Raw genomic sequence first — 26,519 nt, 5'->3', positions numbered from 1 at the left:
TATGAAAAAAGCTACAGCACGAAAGAAAACATTCACTCATGTTTAAAACTAGACCACACTGTGATTACATTCAGCTCAGGACAACACTGACAGGCAGTGATAAAGCATCATAACTATCTGTCTGATAGCTATTAGTTTGTTGATGTGGAAATAGAAAGAGGTTTCAAAGATGTCAAAGGGCAGCTTTTTCACATAACTTTCACAAGGAAAACGCGCTAATGTTTTTTACTACCCATTACTCTGATACTCCGGAAAAAATGAACAACAATTAAATCGTACATCATGTGCCACTTCACAATGCCACTGAGTGCAATATGCAATTTGAAACGCCGGGATCTTTTGTGATGGCATAAATATTTTTGACAGGATGCACAGGACAATGCAAATTTAGTTCAGGCTGAGTTGGACGGCTGCATACTTCTTTTTTACCCACATGAAAAGTACACCTTGTACCAATTCGAGAAAGATTTACTTCTGCATAAATGAAGCAACGTTATAAGGATTATTGCTTTTGGTGTATATAGCCTGAGAACAAACTATAAAGGTGGGACACAATATTACCATGTACACCCGTGGGCGTGTTTGTATGGGCCACATGTACAGAACTGTTGTACAGTTGCAAAGCCTGAAATTTGCAAAAACAAAGGCTCTGAAACGCAAAACAGAAAGTCACAATGTGCGAAGGGTACTTTGTGAGTCGGATATGTCTTTCCGACTCAAGAAAGACATTTGGTGACCCCCTTATGAATTGGTTGGTGGTCTTGTTGTGGGAGACTGAAAGCTGGTTTCCCCCTCACCTCACGATTCCCTAAGGAGATAACTGACCCATCCTCCAAATGGAGGCTGTCCCCATGGGACAACTTTCACTTTGTAACCAAGGGCTTTAAGCATTTGTAGTAGTCTAGGAGGCTAATGCATGCTTACCTCGTTTAGCAGTTTTAGAAATATCAGTTCATATTTACTAAAAGTTTACACAATGCAGGGCAGCAAGCAAAGTTTCTGCGTTGCGAGGAGAGATAGCAACTAAGAGAAGCTCTACACCTCCGCTGTTGCGTTTGAGGCTGCTAAGTGCCAGAGCAGGCACCTTTGCATTATGGTGCTAGGATGTCTGGGTTTTAGTGCAGTCTTTTTTTGTGCAGGAAGTGATACCTTCCTGCACAAAACAATCCTAAGAAGCTTATTTCCTCTTTGTATGTGTGATTTATAGACATAGGGGAAGTAATGAGTAGAAACACGCAGATGTCTCCTGGCTATGCCAGGGTCGGGGTGGCGCACCATTTTGCTACAACCCCAAGTTTATTGATTTCAGTAAATCTGGGATTGTGTCAGGTTCAGTGGGTGGATGCATTGGAATGCCTATACACTCCACCTGTAAATCGACTACAAGAACTAAACTTTACACAACACTGCAAGATGCTGATTTGTGTTAATTTTCTGGACAAAGTCGTGCAAGGTGGTGCAAATCTCCCCTTGTGTAGCTTTGTAAATTTTAATTAAGTTTTTGTTGCCTTGTGTCGCCTTGCACAATGCAAGGACAATTCAAAGGCTTAGTTAATTTGAGTGTTCATTTCTGCACAGTTGGAAAAAGATATGCTAAATAATATAAGCTTAATTGTATTCATTTTGTAGTATCTCACAAAATAATTGAACACCGGGAATACCTTGTGTTCATAGGTCACACCCAAATACATGCAAGAGGACTGTCTATAGTATAAAATGACTCTTGTAGGACCTTTTCTGCTCCAAAGAATCTCCTGCAGCATATTTGCTGCTTGAGCAGAAAATTATCAGTACAAACAGTGTAATATTTCACACCCTGAAAATGCAAAGAATTTCACGTGTATTGTAGGGTGCAAAACGTGCACATTTCATGGTCTGGTATAATGCATTCTGTGGAGCTATTTATGCTGCACCAAATTAAGACCAGCCATATCTGCCACTCCTTCTGCATGTCGTATAACCTCTCCCCATTCTGCACCATCCATCTCTCCTATATCTGCTTCTCAAGTCATTTTCAGCCTAAAGGATGTATCTAGATGATGTTGATCGAGGCTTTCTCCCATCTTGACACTGCTTTTTGGTAATTTTTCACTCACTGTTCAACTGTCTAACTGGTTACCCTCTTTAATCTGAGCTCCATTAGTGATGTAAATTTATTAGACATGCCTAAGTTGAATGTATTGATATCATTCTATCTCGGAAAGCTCACACTTCTCTTGTAGACTCTAAAATATCCTAATCTTTTGATTGTGTCACAAATCTCCCAGGGTTGAAATTCCTATTACATCCTCTGTCCAACGCTCTCTGGTTTCACTAGGTTCCTTAGGTCTTTCTTTAGGCATAATAGGGTCAGTGCCTTGAGAGATTTGTCCTTTCCCATTATCTTTGATTCTGCCTCCCTCATTCTAACAACTATCTTCATTTGAATAGGTAGGTTTTTATTTGGTGCTGGCACACAGATCATGGGCAAATAACCACTAGTCCCCATCACCCATCTGTCTATTGTCAGTATACTCCCATTCATTTTTTATTGACACTATAATTTTAAATAGTAAATGAACCACAGAATAATATTTATAGAGGTGATAGAGGGCTTGACGCTCTTAAATTTGTAAGGGTGCATTATATTCATTCACGGACTGCACTCATGTAGATAGTCTATTCTTTTGCTGAAATTCGGGTTTATCAGAATTAAGTTTATATCACCATATTAAACTCAGTAGAATGAAATTGTGACTATTTACAGGACTGATCAGGATTTCACACGTATTTAGAGAAATCATGTAAACATGCATGTGCATTATGATTATTAGATAAAACAAATGTATTCACTGTTATAATGGATTCATACAGATGCTCGTGTAATGGGTGCACATTAAAGAACGTTCTTAGGTTAGCCAATTGTAGGCCTAACTTTTGTTTTTCTTAAGTTTCGTTTCTCCTTGTTTGCTCTCGAGGTGGGAGTTAATTAAAATGTATGTGTGAGAAAGTTTTCCTTTCTCCCCTACTGCAGGTGCAGGAACTCAACGTCGTTATTTTAGATTTAAGAAGATACACGAGAGGAGAGGAATGTATTTGAAGAACTTAAACAGAGAAAAGGGAGGACACCTTTCGTGCCTGGTCTAACCTGGGAGCCAAAGTGTACGGTGAAGGCCCAAATTAATTGGAAGCTGGTGAAAAGTTACTCAGAGGAGGTGTTCATGGCGTACTATACCATGTGACCTGTTGGGGGTGTAACTTTGGCTTTTTGTATTAGGCAAAGGGACAGATTTGCAGGACTTCTGCTTTTGACTGAGGAAAACGAGCCCCTTAGAATGAGCTCCATAGCTTCATGTTACTTGACCCATTTGACATGAGTACTTCTTAGGAGGTCAACAGGTGGTAACACTTTTTTGAGAGATTCTCCTCAGAAGATAGGAAAGGATGCCACTTTAGAAATAGTGTAAGGACAGATTATTCTTTATTTGTGGAAATAACCCTACATAACATACCATGTGTCAAGGGTGTACTGTTGTGTCGCGCACAACTGTTCACACTAAAATGTAACCCTATATAACACACCTAAGGTCAAGGGGGGATATTCTCAAGAACGTGTGATAGTTATCGCAAAATTAGCTTAACCCAACTCTTCACATCACAGTCTATTGCGGGAAAATAATGCTGTGCTAACGTTGTATTCTCAACACGATGGTACCATGTGATATTCTCATGATAACGTGTCAAATGACGCATTAAAATCAACGGAACACCGCAAAAATGCAAAACACGAACGCGGAAAAAGCGGTGATGTCCCAAACAGTGAGACAAAAATCAGCGATAACCAGCGACAGGCCTGCAATTCCCACGTGTCATGCGGGATATCTGAGTGATGTGCTTGTACAGATGAGTGACATGCACGAAGGGAATGTGTCTTGGAATACATGTATTTGCACATGCTGTGCCTGTGGTCATTTTGTACTGTGCCATGGTTGCTAAGGACTGTCACAATGTGACGTGCTCATGTGAAGAAATTGTCAATGATGGTGTTCCTACAGGCAATTCCTGCTGCGTCTGCAGTGGGGTGGGGTCCACCTGCCTCATCATCCTCATCATCGTCGGGTGCATCTGGCACTTGTATCCATTGGGCATGAGTGCGTACACATATGTTGTGCAACACACAACATGCTTCAAACATCTTGCTCACAATGGGGCTCATTAGGATGGCGGACGGAAGGACGTCCGCCATCCTGGAGTAGGCGGAAAAAGCCTTTTTCCGTCCGCCTGCCGCGGACAGTCCGACCGCCATATTAGGATGGGAAACACTGTCAAAACTCCGTACGCGGCGAAAGAGAACGCACCGCCGCGGAACTACACCCGACCCCGCGGCGGACGTAACCAATCCAGAGATACCGCCGTACGGAATGACGTCTCCGACTGTGCCCCAAATCACGATGGCGGAAAATACACATAAAACCGCTGCGGAAAAACAACCTGCCTAAACACGGCGGATTCCCCACAGCGAAGACACAACACATTGCAGAGATACCCACCACAAGCAGCTCGCCCACATGGACCCAGCGCTACACGCTTTTCCGATACTCTTGGCGATCCTCCACCAGCAAGTCATGGACCATCATCGACGACGACGCAGGTACGCTACGCACCATTTACTTCCGGAAGGGGAGAACCTGGCAGGGCTGTGACGTTGGGAGGGGGAGTGTCATGTCACAGGAAAAACATTGACGAACGCACCAAAATATACACAATTGAAGTACACAACCAGGAATGACAGCGACAAACCACAAAACATGATTCATTCGCTTTATTCAACATAATAGGTGCATAATATCAGAAAATCCAAGAGCATGGGCAATGTGCCCAACAGAGCAGGTACATCATTGGCAGCATGTGAGAGGGCAGAATGCAGTATCAGAACAGCAACAGGGCATTGTGCCCAACAGAGCAGGTACGTCAGAGGCAGCACGTGAGAGGGCAGAAAGCAGTATCAGAACAGCAACAGGGCATTGTGCTCAACAGAGCAGGTACATCATTGGCAGCATGTGAGAGGGCAGAATGCAGTATCAGAACAGCAACAGGGCATTGTGCCCAACAGAGCAGGTACATCATTGGCAGCATGTGAGAGGGCAGAATGCAGTATCAGAACAGCAATAGGGCATTGTGCCCAACAGAGCAGGTACATCAGAGGCAGCACGTGAGAGGGGCTATGTGCATCAACAGTCCATTGCACTGGACAGGTCCAACAGAGGCAGCACGTGAGAGGGGCTAAGTGCATCAACAGTCCATTGCACTGGACAGGTCCATCAGAGGCAGCACGTGAGGGGGCTAAGTGCATCAACAGTCCATTGCACTGGACAGGTCCATCAGAGGCAGCACGTGAGAGGGGCTATGTGCATCAACAGTCCATTGCACTGGACAGGTCCAACAGAGGCAGCACGTGAGAGGGCAGAAAGCAGTATCAGAACAGCAACAGGGCATTGTGCCCAACAGAGCAGGTACAGCAGAGGCAGCACGTGAGAGGGCAGAATGCAGTATCAGAACAGCAACAGGGCATTGTGCTCAACAGAGCAGGTACATCAGAGGCAGCACGTGAGATGGCAGAAAGCAGTATCAGCACAGCAACAGGGCAATGTGCCCAACAGAGCAGGTACATCAAAGGCAGCACCTGAGAGGGACTAAGTGCATCAACAGTCCATTGCACTGGACAGGTCCATCAGAGGCAGCACGTGAGACGGGCTAAGTGCATCAACAGTCCATGCCACTGGACAGGTCCATCAGAGGCAGCACGTGGGAGGGCAGAATGCAGTATCAGAACAGCAACAGGTCATTGTGCCCAACAGAGCAGGTACATCATTGGCAGCATGTGAGAGGGCAGAATGCAGTATCAGAACAGCAACAGTGCATTGTGGACAACAGAGCAGGTACATCAGAGGCAGCACATGAGATGGCAGAAAGCAGTATCAGAACAGCAACAGGGCAATGTGCCCAACAGAGCAGGTACATCATTGGCAGCATGTGAGAGGGCAGAATGCAGTATCAGAACAGCAACAGGGCATTGTGCCTAACAGAGCAGGTACATCATTGGCAGCATGTGAGAGGGCAGAATGCAGTATCAGAACAGCAACAGGGCATTTTGCCCAACAGAGCAGGTACATCATTGGCAGCACGTGAGAGGGGCTATGTGCATCAACAGTCCATTGCACTGGACAGGTCCAACAGAGGCAGCACGTGAGAGGGCAGAAAGCAGTATCAGAACAGCAACAGGGCATTGTGCCCAACAGAGCAGGTACATCAGAGGCAGCACGTGAGAGGGCAGAATGCAGTATCAGAACAGCAACAGGGCATTGTGGACAACAGAGCAGGTACATCAGAGGCAGCACGTGAGATGCCAGAAAGCAGTATCAGAACAGCAACAGGGCATTGTGCCCAACAGAGCAGGTACATCATTGGCTAGCCAAGAACGTGTGTCAAGCGACCCGTCACAAGGAGATTAACAAAACATAGGTGGTTACATTCGTCAATCTACACACAAACTTACACGACATGTGACTGATGGCAACTAGACCTTACACCACAGAATCTGGTGGACTGCTTGAACAACTCGCCTCGGACACACCGCCAGCACCAGCAACAGGAGTGTGAGACACAGCCACAGATCTACTGACTGACACATGTGCCATAGACCCAGACACACCGCCAGCACCAGCAACAGGATTGTGAGACACAGCCACCGATCTACTGACTGACACATGTGCCATAGACCCAGACACACCGCCAGCAACAGCAACAGGAGTGTGAGACACAGCCACCGATCTACTGACTGACACATGTGCCATAGACCCAGACACACCGCCAGCACCAGCAACAGGAGTGTGAGACACAGCCACCGATCTACTGACTGACACATGTGCCATAGACCCAGACACACTGCCAGCACCGGCAACAGGAGTGTGAGACACAGCCACCGATCTACTGACTGACACATGTGCCATAGACCCAGACACACCGCCAGCACTAGAAACAGGAGTGTGAGACACAGCCACAACTGTGGTGACTGATACATGCGCCATAGACCCAGACACACCGCCAGCACCAGAAACAGGAGTGTGAGACACAGCCACAGATCTACCCACTGACACATGAGCCCTAGAACCAGACACACTTGCCGGACATGTCCCTGTACACTGACCAACAAATACCATGCCTGCACCTGACACATGTGAGTGAACAGCAGCTGAGCCACTAGGCCCACTGAAATGGTGAGCCACAGGGCTGTATGGGCCAGGAGGCAGGGTGGCTCTGGGAGCTGGGGACAGCTGTACTGGAGCGACATTGGGGTGTTCAGGTCTCACTGGTGTGTGTCTCCGTTTCTTTGTGAAACGTTGGGGTACCCCGGACATGCCTGGACTGGTAAGTGGAGTGGCATCACCAGACATCAAAGGTGTATCATGTGCTTGTGGTGGTCTGCTCTCTGGGGACGTGCTGGACCCTGCCTGCCGTTTGATGTGGGCCTGCCTTCTGCCCTCTGCATCATGTGTAATGGGGGATGCAACAACAGTGTACTCCTTCCTCTGCTTTAGCGGGGCGTGGATGGGAGTAGAGGTATGGGGTGACTCGACCGCTGATACATGTGTTGTACGTTCCTTAAACATCATCCTCAGTGCAGCCAGGGGTGAAATATGCCTGTCCTTGATGGTGCTCGTGTCCATGGGAGAACCCTTGGCCATGGGATGTGCCTTGGACGTCGGAGGTGTCCTGTCCCTGGAATGGCCCAGATCCCTTTCCTGTGCCCTGACCCTGGGTGCAGACATGTCCATTGTAGTGTCCCTCTCCTTTGAAGCTACCCTGCTCTTGGGAGGTGCCCTCACCTTGGTACTGTCCTTGTCCTTTGAAGCTACCCTGCTCTTGGGAGGTGCCCTCACCTTGGTACTGACCTTGTCCTTGGGAGTGTCCCTGCTCTTGGGAGGTGGCCTTTCCTTGGTACTGTCCTTGTCCCTGGGAGTGTCCCTGCTCTTGGGAGGTGGCCTTTCCTTGGTACTGTCCTTGTCCTTGGGAGTGTCCCTGCTCTTGGGAGGTGGCCTTTCCTTGTTACTGTCCTTGTCCTTGGGAGTGTCCCTGCTCTTGGGAGGTGGCCTTTCCTTGTTACTGTCCTTGTCCTTGGGAGTGTCCCTGCTCTTGGGAGGTGGCCTTTCCTTGTTACTGTCCTTGTCCTTGGGAGTGTCCCTGCTCTTGGGAGGTGGCCTTTCCTTGTTACTGTCCTTGTCCCTGGGAGTGTCCCTGCTCTTGGGAGGTGGCCTTAGCTTGGGAGTCACGTTGGTGGGGGATGGCTGTGTAGCATGTGAATCCATTTCCATACACACCCCTCCATGATCCTGTCTGTCAACTTCAGTGGTGGACACGTCGTCTTCGGATAAAGAGATCACAGGCTTAGGGGATGGTGTCTGTGCCCTCCGTGCCCTGCCTTGCTGCCTGTGGCTGCTCCTAATGTAATCACCAGAATAAGAGGCCTGGTCTGAAGACTCACTCTCCCCTGTAACATCAAGTGGTGTGGATGGTGGTACAGAAGTAGCACCCTGTCTATGCGACTGTACAATGGCTGAGGACACAGTGTTTGCCAATGACTGAACTGTTCTGTGGAGACCAGCAACATCGCCATGCATCCCCTCCATGAATGCCACCACCTGCCCCAACTTCCTATTGTGGTCTTGAAATGCATTGATCATGTTGGTCTGCCCTACACACAGCTGTCGCAGCAGATCAACAGCCTCTGCACAAAGTGCACTTTGTGTCACTGGGGCAGGGGCGGCGGTTCCTGCACCAAAGGCAACTCTGCTACCCCTCCTCTGGCGAGCATGAGCAGTACATGTTGCAGTGGGTGGCAGTGTGGGCCCTGTGTGCTGTGTCCCGATTGAAGGTGTCGATTGCCCACTCCCTGTCTGTGCCAACAGTGCGGACTCACCAACACTTTCTGAGGATGAGGGCGATGGTGTTTCCATATGCGAGTCCTCAGGGACAGTCCTGTCCCCCTCTTCGGGGCTGCCCTCTTCAGTGTCAGTCTGCGTGTGTGCGACCTCTGATTCGGAAGCATTGCCACCACTCATCTCCGTCGTCTGCGGGTCAGTGCCCTCTGCCAAAGCTGAAATAGAGAGAAACGCGGTGTGAGTAAGTGCCACACACACGTACTAAAGGACAACAGATCTAGGATTCAATTACATACATTGTACATGTGGCACACATCCTGCACACGTCACACCCCTACTATCTGCACACATGTCATGCCATGGGATCGCAGACCTCAACAGCATGTCCTGGAACCCTCAACTACCAAGCAAGTGGGCTGTCCACCTGGCGGACATGGATGCCAACGCCTACTCCGCTAATGGCACCAGCATGGTATTTCAGCTAAACATACGCACCACGGAAGCCACTACTGTGTCCGAGCAGCAATACATGCATTGCAGGCCCAAGTAACATACACATACAATCTGCTTACCGCTACTTTGCAGTGGTTCCCCACTCAGCTGGGCGGACAGGTCAGGATGCGTCACAGCAATGATACGGTGCATAAGAGGGGTCATGGTGCGGCGGGCCAGACGTGTAGATCTTGGAATCATCCCCAGTGTCATCTCTGCCACATTCTTGCTAAGCCTGGATATGTCGTCCCAGCGCTTGTGGCAGTGTGTGTGTCGTCTATTGAACCCCTCCACTGCCCGTACATCACGTGCTATCGTCCTCCACACGGCTTGCGAATGTGCAGCTTTACCTGCCATGATGGGAGACAAGAGGGTAACGTAAGTGGACAGTATGACATGCACAAACATCGCAGGAACACGATTCAACATGCTCAGCACTACACATGTAAAGGTCCCACAGCACACCGGCAGGCCTGCAGAAGACAGGAGCCACTGAACACCTCATGACCAACAACATGTACACCACTGTACTTACCACCTGTCCGGGTGCACCGTAGAGCCGTTGGTAGTGGCTGAGCACACCGTCCACAAGGACATCCAGCTCCGCTGCGGTGAAGGGACTCGACCGGCTCTCTCGCACTCCCTCCATGGCAAGGTCCTTGACTGTGGCACAACAGCAGCAGCCGTAGGCCAGCTCAGCAGCAGCAGGTCGAGGTGATGGTCACAGGCAGCAGCCGTAGGTCAGCTCAACAGCAGCAGGTCGAGGTGATGGTCACAGGCAGCAGCCGTAGATCAGCTCAGCAGCAGCAGGTCGAGGTGATGGTCACAGGCAGCAGCCGTAGGTCAGCTCAGCAGCAGCAGGTCGAGGTGATGGTCACAAGCAGCACTGGATTGAAGCAGTGAATGTGTGCTTCTCAAAGTCACACATATATAGGGACCAGAGCCCATGTCAGTGGCACACGTGGCCAGCTACTGGTTCCCCCTGGATGCCTCATTGGAAAAGGCCCAATGACAGGCCCTGGTGTGGCGGTGCACTGTTTCCGCCATTGTCGATGGCGCATACGCGCCCCGCGTGACCCCTTCCCATTGGCTGCCTGTGCACGTGCCGTCACGGACACACATCGGCAACCGCAAGTGCGCACTTCCGTGACGGTTGCATCATTTGCAACAATGTTCAATCAGTGGCGCCACCATGGCGGTGCACGCCTTCCGTGGGGCAGGTGCAGGCCAACACATCCTTCTGATGATGTCAATGGAGATGTCAGTTCATGACCCCCCTTACAGTCACGTTGCATCATCCAACGTACACCGTCCGTGCCCGGCCCGGTCACCCACCCCCGGGCCAGGCCGGTCACCCACCGTCGGGCCAGGCCGGTCACCCACCGCCGGGCCAGGCCGGTCACCCACGGTGGATGACCGGCCTGGCCCGGCGGTGGGTGACCGGCCTGGCCCGGCGGTGGGTGACCGGGCCGGCCACGGATGGTGAACGGTGGATGATGTGGCAACGTGACTGTAAGGGGGGGTCATGAACTGACATCTCCATTGACATCTTCAGAAGGATGTGTAGGCCGGCACCTCCCCCGCGGAAGGCGTGCGCAGCCATGGTGGCGCCACTGATTGAACATTGTAGCAAGAGAAGCATCCGTCACGGAAGCTTGCACATGCGGTTGATGATGTGTGACTGTGACGGTCCGTGCACAGGAAGCCAATGGGAAGAGGGAACGCGGGGCGCGTATGCCCATTAGGAAATCGCGGAAGCTGTGCACCGCCATGGTGGCGCCTATGTTGTTATTATTTTGACCGCTGCACCGTGCTGTATAGTCCGCTCTTGCGTTATGAGGGAATGTCTGACAAAATATCGAGATTCACAATATCGACGTACAAAAATATCGGAGCAAAAATATTGAAATCAAAAATATCGGGTTCCTATACTTAACTAGATATATACACAAATATCGATTTTTTAATATCGATATACAAAAACATCGTTTACTTTTATATCGACTACATTAACATCGGAAAAAAAAAATATCGCTATCTACAAAAAATAATGACATTAACTATAATATCGACATCAAAAATATCGTGCACTTCAATATCGGATTATCAGCTATATCGACTTTTTATATGCATCTGTTTGCATAATTAATTAACGTTTTATATGTTTTCACATCTAAATAAACACACAATACTTAAATTAATACTATAGACAGACTATTAATTTGTCAAAAATATCCTATTGGTATAATTATATCACCTACACATATAAAAATATTCTATACTACTTTGTATAATTTTATAATTTGTTTTTGTTTTACACTTCTATTACAAAGTAATCACAACTGAAATTCAAATATACTAACTAACCAATCACAAACCTAATTTTTTAAATGAACCAATAGCAAAGTAATTACTACTGACACTCCCCTATATAAACAATTAAAATCTAAGCACAAACTACTTGCCAAAAGTCACTGAAGGAGATTCATCTCTATCCGAATTGCTGCACAACAACTAGAAGAACCAGACTATCAACCTACTATCACATCTTCTAAGTAAGTAAATAAAATAGAAAGTGCATTATTTGCTAATACTACTTACTTACCTGCTAAATACCCAGTGCCCCTTTGCTATTCATACTACTTAACATGCTAAATAATTATATGAAACTATTTTTTTAGATACAACGAGTACTGAATATTCTACTCAAAATAACTGTGAACAAACCCTAGGAATACAGATTCTAATAACTATGTAAGTAATTTCACATTGATTCATTATGTGCACATAAATCTAAACACACAGAAATAATGACTTTTGCCCCACATATTTCTTTTTTTCTGTAGATTCTACTACTGAAAACTGCACTACTAATGAACTAAGGACATCAGTACTATTTCTCCAATACATTTTACTACGTAAGTATTATGCAACTGAAATAAATGTGGAAAAACAATACAAACATTTAGAACTGTTCTAATTATGTTCTATTATATATTGTTTATTTACAGAGCAAACACAACGAATAGATATACAGACATAATACAGAACTCCACATTCTGAATAATACAGATAATAATCACAAAGTAAGTATATTAAAGAACATAATTACCAGATAATCTATTAAAAAACATACCAACATGTGATTATTCTAATACATATGTTCCTTTTTTATTTAAGATAACACTACAAACTACTCTCCAGAAGCTGAAGAAACAACTATACTGGCAAAGACCAACCTAAAAAATATGTAAGTATCTTCACAATGTGAATCATGAAGATACACTTTTGTAGTAGAAATGAGCTCTAACATTGCAAATGTACCGAAACATTAATTAATAATATACTACTTTCATGTTTTTCATAACAGCTACAACAACATCACAAACAAATATCCCCAACTAAAGAAGCAAGCAGCTCCTAATTTTGCTGTAAATTCAAAAACACGTAAGTATAAACATTCCTACTTATCACTAACATACATTATTTATCACATTTAATTTGACATTAACTATTATATATACATTTTATAGATATACAAAGTACAAAATGGCCGAAGGAGCCGAATTTGTGACCAGCCAGAAAGGAAAACTATTACTATGCTACATGGGTTACACTTATACACAAGAAAAGCAATATGGCATGCAAGTTAATTGGAAATGTTGTAAATATTATTCTAACAAGTGCTATGGCAGAGCAACAACTAAAGAAGCTACAGTACTGTCTACTAGGGAACACAATCATCCACCTAATGTACTGAAATAGAAGTTAGAACAGCTTTGGAAAATATAAAAGAAGCTAGTACAGGTTCCCAAAAGCAAACAAATGTCATTTTAAAAGAAGCCATTCCTAAAATCCCAAAAACTGCCACAACTTAAATGCCAAATATCCTCTCCTTAAAAAGAACTATAGCACGAACTAAAAAAGCTACTACTTCTACAACACCATCTCCCAGAACATATCAGGATATAAATTTAACTGCTAACCAAATAATAACTTTAAATAAACAACCATTTATAGTTTACGACAACGAAAACAATGACAAAAGGCTTATAATTTTTGGTACCAGTATGAATTTAGTTAAACTGCAGCAAAGCCAATATTGGATGATGGATGGAACATTTAACATCTGTCCCAAACCATTTTTCCAATTATACACAATACATGGCCTCTACCACAACTGCAACATACCTTTGCTATATGCACTATTACCAAACAAAAATAATTCCACATATATGGAATTAATAAATATAATTAAACAAAAAACTAATGATTTTTCTCCTGAAAGTATCATTCTTGATTTTGAGCAAGCAATGCTCTCAACTATCATAAAAATCCACCCCATACCTGCATTCAAGGCTGCTATTATCATTTAAACCAGTGTTTATGGAGACACCTTCAAAAAACTACCCTAAGTGTCGAATATGCTACAAACTCATCTTTTGCTTTCAAATGAAAAAACTCATTGCACTTGCTTATGTACCTGAAACAGACGTAGCTGAACACTACAACATTCTTATAGACAGCCCCTTCTACAAACAAAATGAAGCTAAATTAAGTCCATTTCTCGACTACTTTGAAGACACCTGGGTAGGCAGACTCCACAGATCTGGCCACAGACGAAATCCCAAATTCCTCATACCCTGGTGGAACGTTTACAGAAGTACCCTTAACGGAGATTCAAAAACTAACAATGCAGTGGAAGGTTGGCACAATGCATTTGTACAATCAACTGGCAGAACCAAACCTACTCTAGAACATTTCATTAAATGCCTACAGAAAGAACAGAGCTACCAGGAATTTAGAATGGACCAATCTGTAACTGAACTTGTCCCTAAAACATCAAAGCAAAATAAACAAATGCACTAGTACCTGGAAGAACAAGTTAAACTTTACCCTAGTACAAAAGGCATAGAATACCTAAATATCATTGCCAAAACACTACTCTAATTAATTCCCAAAATGTTATAAAACACTAAAAGTATCACCTAAGTATGGAAAAATATGTAACGTGAGCTTCTAAAGTATTTAATGTATGCAATATATAGATATTATTATAATATATGCACACATTAAAACTAAATAACAAGTAAAAAACTATTCCGTAATAAAAATAACATTACCCACCCACACAAAATAAGAAAGCAAGGACTTACCAATCATGTTGTCAATCCAATAACCTCCTTGTCCACCAAAGTAATCCAGGTAGTGCCAAATTAACCCCCCAAAAAATGTAAAAATACAACTGTTCCAAAATTAAGACATCCACGTTATCCAGAGCCATCGAATAAGCATAAAAAACCCGAAAAATTTGAAAAATAGAAAGAATCGCTCCAGCAAAACCGAAAAATGTAAAGAAGTGTTTGTAAAGCAGTGTTGAATTAAACAAACAAACACTTCCTTTAAAAAAAAACGGAACTTCCGATGTAGCGTACACCTATGACAAAAACATAGAAAACAGACATTCCCACCCACATTAATTAGCTAGTCATTAGGTACAAACATATTAAAATAGATGATTTCACTTGTAGATATACCGTAAAAGACTCAAATTCACTCTATATATAATGAGTTAACTAACTAACACTACGTGTATATACCATAAGTAATTATCTGTTTTCGAAATCTAAAACTTACCTCCCTCACATTCAACAACACAAAATATAAGGTCACTAATCTCAAAACATCATTAAAATACACATAAAACATATAAAATAAACCTTACCTGAAGCGACGTGAAGTGTCTCCCAACCGCGATCAGCCCTTCTTCAAATAACCCAAAACGACCTAACCCGGTTACAAAATAAAGCACCCAAATGCAATAAAATAGTCCCAAGTATAAAATATAATATATATACTTCACTAAATATGGAAAAATGAACATTAAGTTTCTATTATTGTAAAGAAATATTTACTTTAATCCTACAATGATTTGATTAACAAATATGTAAATGAATGTGATAAATACATATTATGAAAAGAATAATATTTATATTAACAATGTCTAGAAATATAACTACATTGTCAAAAATTATAATAATAGAAAAATGTGTTAAAAATATGTGACTTACATAATAAATATTTTATGTATTGAAATAAAGTGTAAAAAATACTTTTGTTATTTCTACATTTCTTTATGAAATTACAATATGTAAAAGAGACAATAAATAATATTCATTTTTGTACAAAAAGTATGAAAATAATAATGCTTCTGTATAGTTGCTTATCATTGTGTTTATAAAATATGTTTATAAAACCAAATGTAATAAAAAGAATTTTGTAATGAAATAACATTTTATTTGTGAAACATAAATAAAAATAATGTTTCTACAATCATGTTGAACTATTTGTATCATTATCTTACTATAATGTAACAATCTTATCAGAAATTTTGCACTGTATATTAAATGTGAGTATATGTTGGTCTCTAATAATTTAATTATTACTATACCAAATCCAGCGTACATTAAATTAAAACTGACCCTGAACCCAAAAAATACCCCTTTACCCAAAAACTGAAAACTGACCCTGAACCCTAAAAATATCCCTTTACCCAAAAACCCAAAACTGACCCTGAACCATAAAAATACCCCTTTACCCAAAAACTGAAAACTGACCCTGAACCCTAAAAATACCCCTTTACCCAAAAACCCAAAACTGACCCTGAACCCTAAAAATACCCCTTTACCCAAAAACTAAAAACTGACCCTGAACCCTAAAAATACCCCGTTACCCAAAAACCCAAAACTGACCCTGAACCCTAAAAATACCCCTTTACCCAAAAACTGAAAACTGACCCTGAACCCTAAAAATACCCCTTTACCCAAAAACCCAAAACTGACCCTGAACCCTAAAAATACCCCTTAACCCAAAAACTGAAAACTGACACTGAACCCAAAAAATACCCCTTTACCCAAAAACTGAAAACGGACCCTGACCCCTAAAAATACCCCTTTACCCAAAAACTAAAAACTGACCCTGAACCCAAAAAAAACCCCTTTACCCAAAAACTGAAAACTGACCCTGAACCCTAAAAATACCCCTTTACCCAAAAACTGAAAACTGACCCTGAACCCAAGAAATACCCCTTTACCCAAAAACTGAAAACTGACCCTGAACCCTAAAAATACCCCTTTACCCAAAAACTGAAAACTGACCCTGAACCCAAGAAATACCCCTTTACCCAAAAACTGAAAACTGACCCTGAACCCAAGAAATACCCCTTTACCAAAAAACTGAAAACTGACCCTGAACCCTAAAAATACCCCTTTACCCAAAAACTGAAAACTGACCCTGAACCCAAAAAATACCTTTACCCAAAAACTGAAAACTTACCCTGAACCCAAGAAATACCCCTTTACCCAAAAACTGAAAACTGACCCTGAACCCAAAAACTACACCTTTACCCAAAAACTGTAAACTAACCCTGAACCCAAGAAATACCCCTTTACCCAAAAACTGAAAACTGACCATGAACCCTAAAAATACCCCTTTAACCAAGAACTGAAAACTGACCCTGAACTCTAACAATACTCCTTTACCCAAAAATAATTATTATTATGTAATTACTAATTAATTATTAATTAACAATAACAATAAAGTTAATATATTAGCACATTAGCTGTAAAGAAATAAATTTAATTATTAATATTATTTTTTCCAAATTAATTTACAATAAGTAAAAAATATATATTAAACTAAATGAAGCTAATTAATATAATGAACTAATTTATATTAATTAATTACCAATTAATTATTATTTAAAAATATGTAAAAAATTATATTAATTAATTAACTAATTAATAATAATTAATTAACAAGTATTTATTATTTAAAAATATATACAAAATTATATTAATTAATTAACTAGTTAATATTAATTAATTACCAATTAATTATTATTATTTAATTACCAATTATTTATTATTTAAAATTATGTCCAAAATTATATTAATTAATTAACTAATTAATAATAATTAATTACCAATTATTAATTTTGTACAATTATGTACGATATTATATTAATTAATTAACTAATTAATATTCATTAATTACCAATTAATTATTATAGAAAATAATGTACAAAATTATATTAATTAATTAACTAATTAATATTAATTATGTACCAATTAATTATTAATAATTTTTTTTACAAATATATATTAATTTAATAATTATTTTTAAATTACTTCCCACCCTAATCCCCTATTAACCCAATAACCCGCTCCTAAAACTATATATGTTTTTTTAAAATATTTTTATATTAAATATATTGTAATTTTTTAATATAGACCTTTTTATCAAATTTTTATTTACAATTATTATATTTTTTCCTACACTATTTATTTTTTCCATTACTACACGATATTTTGTATTGTCGATATTTTGTCATACGATATTATTTTTTTCGATATTTCTACTTACTTACCTATTACGATATTTTTGTATCCGATATATTTGCTTCCCAATATTTTTTATCTTCGGTATTTTAACTTCGATATTTTGTCTTTCCGATATTTTATTTTCGATATTTTGTCTGTGTACCGTTATGAGGGTTATGACCGTGGTTTCAAAACTGCATATGTCATGCACTATATCATGTGTGTTCGTACTATGCCCATTGATGTGCACACAATGTGCTACACATGTGCATGTCGACGTGTTGACGTCTTGTATTTCCCTACACACGTTTCAAATACTTCACATCTACACAGTACATCAGGCCTGTCTCGCCACATTCTGAATCTGTTGTCAGTGTGTAGTTAATGTGTGCTAATAACAATGGTGGGGGTCCACATGCATTCTGTGTATGCGTATGTGTGTTGCCTGTTTGACCATGCATGTAATGAGCGGATGCTCACCATTGTCTGTGTTGTCATTAGTGCATGATGACTTGGAGTGTGTGTAGCATTATTGTGTTGTGTTTGCATGTGCATGTGTGTCTGTGATGTGGCTTCTACAAAATTGGGTCCTAAGATGTCTTCTTGGCAGTAATGTTGACATGAGACTACGTTGCATTGTACAAGTTGACGCACTTCATGTTGCTAGTGGCAGCACATTGTTCACTGGGCACTCCGTATTGTCGTAACTTTCTGACATGTCACACATATAACTATTGTCCACAACATTTATCTTCTTGCTAGTGTTGGCTTACATGTGATGGAGTTGCACAGCCATGCGTTGTTTGTAAGTTGACTTATATCACGTCTACTCCCACACAGGAGGGCTCCAAATGTCCATCGCCCATACACTGTGCTGGAGGATATGGTTGACGAGGAGGTGATCAGGAAATTCCGGCTAGATCGACGTAGATTGATGGAGCTTGTAGCCCAATTGTCTCCTCATCTGCAGCCACGAAGGACGTATCCTGGTTCCATTACACCCACAGCTAAGGTGATGGCGGCACTACACTTTTTTGCTACTGGCACCTTTCAGTACACAGTTGGACATGCCGGCGGGATGTCACAGTCAATGTTCAGCATGGTACTTCGGGATGTACTAAAAGCCATGATGATGTACAAGGATGACTACATCCATTTCCCGCGGCCGGCAGAGTTGGCAGCAGTCAAAGTAGACTTCTTTGCACTGGGCCAGATACCACACGTAGTGGGTTCCATTGATGGCACACATATCGCTCTGATTCCACCTTGGGCACGTGAGCCGGTATATAGGAATAGGAAGCACTTTCATTCGCTGAACGTGCAGGTGGTGTGCCTGGCTGACAACATCATCTCCCATGTGTGTGCAAGATTCCCAGGCTCCGCATATGACTCCCACATCATGCGGAGCAGCATTGTCCCCCAACTGATGGCTAATCTGCGTCCAGGACACGCGTGGCTTGTTGGTGAGTATGCTGTGGGGACATTTGTGATTTATGTGTGGCATGGGGTACCCACCAAATCTGGTTTTGACATTTGTGTCTGTCATCCCCCTACATAGGCGACTCGGCGTACCCAAACCGGCCCTGGCTCCTCAGTCCCATACGTAATCCTACTACAGCGGGTGAAATGCGCTACAATGATGCCCATGGAAGGACACGTAGAGTGGTAGAACGTACTTTTGGACTGCTAAAGTCCAGGTTTCGGTGCCTGGATAAGACCGGAGGGGCCCTACCTTACTCACCAGGCAAAGTATGCAGGATCATGATTGCCTGCTGCATGCTCCACAACCTGGCAGTGCGCAATAACATTGAACTGATCTTGGACCCTGAAGACCAAGACCGGCCTCCCATCCCACCCATGTCGACTGATGAGGATAGTGCTGAGGAGGAAGGTGTGGACCAGAGGCGTCAGCTCATTGATCGCTATTTCCCTTGAATGTGAGTGACTACCTCATGTGCCGGTTGACAATGCGTTTTGTATGTTTGCTGGTGGTGTGTGGATGTGGTGTTCATCAGCTGCCTGTTCAGGTATGTTATGTTTGCATGTGTGTGTGTTTATTTCTCTGGACATGCAAGTCTCCATGATGTCTGGCCTCTCATCCACTGATTTTGTGATGGGTGTGATTTGTGGAATTTTACACTGCTGTGTGTTGTGATGGTTGTGATTCACTTACCTGACGTGTGTTTGCGGTCTCTGATTTTCACTAGGTCACTCCCACAGCAGTAGGATTCTGTACGACATTGTTCCCTGCACCTGGTCAGGTCTGTTTCTGAGACAATGATGTGAATAAACATGGAGTCAACACATCATTGAGTGTGTAAGTGAAATTTATTTACAGGTTGTGCATTGGTGCTGGTGGATATATACAAGTAAGTGTTGGGTGGGGGAGTGTGAGTTGAAGGTCATGGTAGATGAAATGTCCGTGCTGACACCACATTGCGAGATGTCCGGCTAGTCCAGTAGACCTGTGCCAATACTTGGCGTGGTGGGACAGGATAGTTTGCGGGTGGATGGCAGCCTCAGGCAGTGTTAGAGTCATTGTCGGCCCCTCTTCGAGCGTGTAGATGGAGCATCCCCAATGCTTTCCCCTCCATCCAGCCTCGGACGGCCCCTCCATCTTGGAGGCGGTGCGGAGTCAGCTTGTGGGGCAGGTTGCTGAGGGGCCACATCCGTCTCCAGGGGCACAGGTGGCGGTGGCGGTGGTGTTGCTGACCGTGGCGACTGGACACTTGGTTGAGGGGGGGGGTGTTGCGTTCTAACCATACCTTCCACAGTGATGTGTGCTGGGCCACGAGGTCCACTAATTGGCCAATGCGGCTTTCAATGGCCCGCAACACATTGGTGTTATCAACCATGTCCTGTTGTGCACGATCAGCATGTCCCTGCCCACGCTCATAGGAAGCCTGGACTCTGCCTAGGGCTTCCAGTGTCTCAGCGGCAGGATGGGGTGGGTGTCCTTCCCCAGCTCGCCGGTGTGAGGTACTCCTGCTTGGGGGATGTTGCCTCGGCTCTCTCCTTTCCCGTCCACTCTCCCTGCTTGCCTGGGATGTTGATGGCCCTGCGTCTATTGGTGGGTCAGGCAGGGTGGCACAGGCAGGAGTGGTGGTAATGGTGGTGGTGGAGGTGGTGGTGGTGGTTCTACAGCTCACTGTGGCAGGTGTTGCAGGAGTGACACAGGCCACGGTTGTGGAGGCAGGGATTTACCGCGTGCCAGATGGCCCTGGCAGTGTGCTTTGGCCCGCTTCCTCCTCCGCACCGGAGCTGGCTGTGGCATCGTCCCAGAGAGTCCTGGATGTGAGTGAGGAGAATGTGGCGGCGGGTTGCTGGTTCCACCAGTCAAATTGCGATCACCTGTGGGGGAAAAGTTTTGATGATCAATACTTTGGACATGACATGTTTTGATTGGCATACATTACTTTTCAGTGACCTCTCTCACACACCCCACACCCCACCACCCTCCCTGTGGACATGGGGGCCTGTTGGGAGTTGTAGTGCTGGTCTCTCACACACCCCGCCCACCTCTCACACACACCCCACACCCCACCACCCTCCCTGTGGACATGGGGGCCTGTTGGTAGTTGTAGTGCTGGTCTCTCACACACCCCACACACCTCTCACACACACCCCACCCTCCACCACCCTCCCTGTGGACATGGGGGCCTGTTGGGAGTTGTAGTGCTGGTCTCTCACACACCCCATCCACCTCTCACACACACCCCACCCTCCACCACCCTCCCTGTGATCATGGGGGCCTGTTGGGAGTTGTAGTGCTGGTCTCTCACACACCCCACCCACCTCTCACACACACCCCACACCCCACCACCCTCCCTGTGGACATGGGGGCCTGTTGGGAGTTGCAGTGCTGGTCTCACACACACCCCACCCTCCACCACCCTCCCTGTGGACATGGGGGCCTGTTGGGAGTTGTAGTTCTGGTCTCTCACACGCCCCACCCACCTCATACACACCCCACCACCCTCCCTGTGGACATGGGGGCCTGTTGGGAGTTGAAGTGCTGGTCTCACACACACCCCACCCTCCACCACCCTCTCTGTGGACATGGGGGCCTGTTGGGAGTTGTAGTGCTGGTCTCTCACACACCCCACCCACCTCTCACACACACCCCACCCTCGACCACCCTCCCTGTGGACATGAGGGCCTGTTGGGAGTTGTAGTGCTGGTCTCTCACACACCCCACCCACCTCTCACACACACCCCACACCCCACCACCCTCCCTGTGGACATGGGGGCCTGTTGGGAGTTGCAGTGCTGGTCTCACACACACCCCACACCCCACCACCCTCCCTGTGGACATGGGGGCCTGTTGGGAGTTGCAGTGCTGGTCTCACACACACCCCACCCTCCACCACCCTCCCTGTGGACATGGGGGCCTGTCGGATGTCGTTTACATTTTGGTGAGTATGTAGCCCACATGCATAGGTTAGGGCCTGGGAGCTTTTTCTTCTCAGTTGTGTGTGCTCGTGGTGCTTGGTTTTTACTTACCAGCCTCTTCTCCTTCATCAATTCCTTCCAGGCTCTCTGGGTGCAGTATGCCCAGCACCTTTTCCTCCCAATCAGTGTAGGGTATGGGCTCCGGGGGTGTGCCGCCGCCAATGTGAATTGCTCGTAGATGTTTTTTGGGCCACCGCCTCTGGATTTCGCGCTTTGTCCTTGGCACGGTCCCTGACACAATCACCCGAGTGACAATCCTGTCCCACATGTGATTTTTCTGGGCCACGGTGGTCTGCTGGACTAGTGTCCCGAATAAGTGGGGTTCAACATGGATGATTTCATCCACCATGACCTTCAACTCTGTGTCGGTGAAATTTTTTTTTTTTGGGTGCCATGGTGTGTGGTGCTCAAGGTGTGGGTTGGTTGTTTTGGGAGGTGCAGGTGTGTGGTGTGTAGGAATGGTGTGGTGTGTTTGGGTGGTGGTTGCATGTGTGCAATTTGTCTCTGCTGTTCGTTGTCTGGGGCCTCTTGCTAGCAGCTATGCTGTGATGCAAAGGACTGTGGTAGTGGGTGGGAGTAATTTTATAGTCTGTGCCGTGGTTGTGTCCCAATGGTTGATGGCAGTCAGGTGCTAGGTGGGTGTGTTGACTTGACTGGATTAGTAGGTGCTTGGGGGGTTGTCATTGTGGCTTGTGATTGGTGTGGGTGTTTCAGGTGGGTGGGTGTCCTGTGTAGTGTGTTTTGTATTTATTTCCGTCAGCCATTTGTGAATTGGTTTGACGGTAGGGATGGTGTCCATGTAGTCCTTCCGGTGGGATGCTGGATTTCTCGTAGCATTGTTTCCGCAGCGGTCGTGGATGGGTGTGAGTTCCGTGGCACTGGCGGCGTTATCCTAATCGCGGGAACGAAGCATCCGCAGGTATTGCGGTGGCTGTGCCTGTTCCCGCGGTCATGGTCGTCCGCGGCGGACGGAGTTTCATAGCTTCCGTCCGCTTGCGGCGGTCTCAGGTGTACTCCGTCCGCCACGGATGGAGTTTCAATGCATTTTTATCCTGATCGCAACGGCGGTTTCTCCGCGGCGCGGGCGGGAGTATCTTGGCCGCGTCCGTGACAGACGGATCCGGTTTCCGTCCGCCATCATAATCGACCCCAATGTCTGGGCTGTACAGGAGCCTTCCTCCTGTGATGTCCAGGCACCTGAAACGTGACTTAAACATGCCAAATGTGTGTTCCACGATGCCCCTCATGCGTTTGTGGGCCGCATTGTACTACCTCTGGGCCTTTGTGTTCGGGGCTCGGAGGGGTATCATCACCCAAGCGCAGAGTGCATATCCTTGATCGCCTGTGACAGTGCAGAGAGACATGAGTTAATAGTTGGTAATGCATGACATGTTGGCAGGCTCACTGGTTCATTGGTGTGTGATATATCTGTAACTTAGTGATTCATGTTTGACATGTACTGCTTGTAGCAAATGAGTGGCATCCATGTGTATTACGTAGCCTCGTTGCTGCTCCTCAATCCCCCCGGCCTTTTTACTAATGTGCGTAGCGCGGTTGCACCACTTGCACCCCTAGGGCACACCGTTGTCATGCCTGTCTGCGCATGTCCAAAAGCCTGACGATGACACAGTGATGTTGTGCTCAGAGGGTGGACTGCCATGTGTGTGTAGGCCTATGGTAAGGATAGGGCGGATACAGATGTGACGTTCATGGCTGACTGCACTCCCATGCGGTTGAGGGTAGACTTTTGGCTTATGCTGCGGTAATAGCGACACACACGACAGTTGGCATGTATGATCCCGGACCCCGAGCGGGCTTGCGCTCCCTCATTCACCCCTTTGGCCGAGCCCGCACTCGGGGGGCATGCTACATTGCAACATTGTATATTGCGGGACGGGTTGCACAGACACTACAACAGAGACACAAGCATTAGTTACCTCCTTGGAAAGGCCAACACTTAACCATGCCCAGAACCAAGGGTTGTTGAATCACACCCCAATGCTGGACTGTTGTATGCAAATCCACTCTGCTTACACTCACAGGGGGGTATGACACAGCTACATGGACCAGGTCTACCCTACTGCATGAGGTGACATGGTTGCGTCTGCTGTACACAGCACAATGTAATGTGGTAGGGGCCAGGGCCCTCATGCTTACATACTGACCACACGGACACACTTAGTTTGTGGGACTGGCTACGGGCACGTGCACCTGGACCGTTTTATTGCCAGGGTCACATGTCCAGTGACGCCTGTCCTAAATGGGTGTGGGGTGAGTGTAAGACAGCCCTCAGGGAGTGGTTGGTGCTGGCAACAACTGCAACAGTGATCAGAGAATAAGATGTTCAAAGTTCAAACAGCAAGGGTCCATTACTTGAGCTGCACAGAGTTAGTGGCCCTGGATGCACTGTGGGCGGCACTGGCACACGGTTACTTGCGGTGCACTGAGGTAGGGCCACACGAGCTGAGCGGGTCCTCGTTCATGCCCAAGGTGAATGTCGCAGAGGGTTGCGGGGGACAGTGAAAGGTGTTCTTCCAGGGCATGATACAGAGGGCAGAACCAAGCAGAAACAGGCAATATGGGGGAGATGAATGCTACAGACTCATTTTTACCACCAAGTCAGTATCAGCTACATGATGATGAGGACAACCCCCAGGCTATATAATCAGATGCCACCAAAGTTTAACCAGTGAGTGTCCATAAATATCGGGGAACAGTCTGGCACTGGAGCTGAAAGGGTATGCAGTCTGCGATTATGCCCGTACAATGATATAAACTCTGCCATCAATAAATGAAGACTCTGTTCCAATTGTGTGATCTACACGACCGCAGTGTAGGCCGTAGGCAACGGACAGCAGGGGCACACAACCACGTGTCTTTGGCTTGCGATGCACAGAGTTAGTCACACCAGAGATGTTGTTGGTAGTGTTCGATCACTTCCGTAATGATGATCCTTTTTTCCTCCGGACTGAAATGCAACTTCCTCTTACGCCTCTCCTTGCATGCAATGACATGAACTCTGCCATTGAGAAATCAGGACTCAGTTTCAAATGTGTGACCTACTGGACCGCAGTGTGGTCCGAAGGCAGTAGTCAGCAAGGGACTACAGACATGTGTGGTTGGAATGCTATGCACAGAGTTGGTGGAACCACATCGAAGGGAGTACAATGATATCAAACGTCCCATAAACATATGAACTAGGCCATCAGAATATCAGGATTCAGTTCCAAATGTGAGACCTGCTTGACCGTAGTGTAGGCCGGAGTTAGCGGTGCAGTCGTCAACAGTAAAGGAGTACCGCAGGCCTGTGTCGCAGAGGCCATGATGGACTGAGGTGGTCACCAAGATCGCGGGCCTCGGGCTTGGAGCTTGCACCAGCATGTGGTGGGCCCTCTTTGACACACGCCGGTGTCGGCAGGTGAGCAGTGAGGCCTGGGTGCGCAGGGGTGGGCAAGACGGTTTCGGGGACCAGCGGCCTGGGGTGCAGCAGGCGCTTAGGATCACAGGCAACACCGCTCATGGCAACGGCGTTGGCCTTGTGGTGGGGTGAGATGCGCAGCCCTGCCCGACAAGTTGGGCATTCCAGAAGAGAACTACACCCAGAGCTATGTGCTTTTTATTCACAGCCCTATGCTGGCCTGGTGTACGCAGGACCAGCTCACTCCCCTCATGCTTACAGGGGGGGACGCAACAAGCTACATTTTCACAATCTTCCCCACTGGCTGGGGTGACATGGTTGAGTCCACTGTCCACTGCACTCCAAACACCAGCAGTGTATATCGACATGGATATGTCTGTGGTCCGCATACTGCAGTGTGGCCAGCACATCCTCGCCACACTTGGCATTGTGTACTTTCTCATTCATGGGTCACTTGCCTCCTTTGCACATGCCTGGTTCCCACCTCTCCTCACATTCTGCAATTGTGTGGCTTAGGTGCCATGCCGTTGATGGCTCATGTACATGGCTAGCCCAGGTTACCACAGTAAGTAGTGCTGTCATGTCTGGTGGGTGGGCATGTTGTTTGGCATGTTGTATGTAAGTTTGTAACGTGTGCATTCCCAGAGTTGTGAGTTGCATTTTTGTGGAGTTGAGGTGTGTGGTGTGTTCATTTGGTACTTACCAACGAGCAGAGCATTTCCGTAGGTGCCATCCTGGAAGCGCCGGTTGATGATGGACTGTTGGAAGATTTAGGAATCATGCACAGTGCCTGGGTAATTCGCAACGACATGGGTGAAGTGTCCCCGGTGGTCCACTATTGCCTGCACATTGATGGAA

This window comes from Lissotriton helveticus, chromosome 5_1, assembly GCF_964261635.1.
Source record: "Lissotriton helveticus chromosome 5_1, aLisHel1.1, whole genome shotgun sequence".
In the NCBI taxonomy this organism is placed as follows: domain Eukaryota; kingdom Metazoa; phylum Chordata; class Amphibia; order Caudata; family Salamandridae; genus Lissotriton; species Lissotriton helveticus.
This window is presented reverse-complemented; position numbering follows the sequence as displayed.